The 438-nt window shown below is 61.2% G+C and overlaps 1 non-coding gene across 1 annotated transcript; it reads left to right on the forward strand.

Annotated features, from left to right (window-relative positions):
* Nucleotides 1-201: 201 nt before the first annotated feature.
* LOC123179705 (5.8S ribosomal RNA) lies at nt 202-357 on the forward strand. Its single transcript, XR_006490563.1, has one exon. It is a non-coding gene; the product is annotated as a 5.8S ribosomal RNA (ribosomal RNA).
* Nucleotides 358-438: the final 81 nt, after the last annotated feature.

The raw sequence follows: 438 nt of genomic DNA on the forward strand, positions 1-438 counted from the left end.
CGCACGCGTCATCCAATCCGTCGGCGACGGCACCGTCCGTCGCTCGGCCAATGCCTCGACCACCTCCCCTCCTCGGAGCGGGTGGGGGCTCGGGGTAAAAGAACCCATGGCGCCGAAGGCGTCAAGGAACACTGTGCCTAACCCGGGGGCATGTCTAGCTTGCTAGCCGTCCCTCGTGTTGCAAATCTATTTAATCCACACGACTCTCGGCAACGGATATCTCGGCTCTCGCATCGATGAAGAACGTAGCGAAATGCGATACCTGGTGTGAATTGCAGAAACCCGCGAACCATCGAGTCTTTGAACGCAAGTTGCGCCCGAGGCCACTCGGCCGAGGGCACGCCTGCCTGGGCGTCACGCCAAAACACGCTCCCAACCACTCTCAACGGGAATCGGGATGCGGCATCTGGTCCCTCGTCTCTCAAGGGACGGTGGACC

Source organism: Triticum aestivum, unplaced genomic scaffold (assembly GCF_018294505.1).
Source record: "Triticum aestivum cultivar Chinese Spring unplaced genomic scaffold, IWGSC CS RefSeq v2.1 scaffold256792, whole genome shotgun sequence".
NCBI classification, from domain to species: Eukaryota; Viridiplantae; Streptophyta; class Magnoliopsida; order Poales; family Poaceae; genus Triticum; species Triticum aestivum.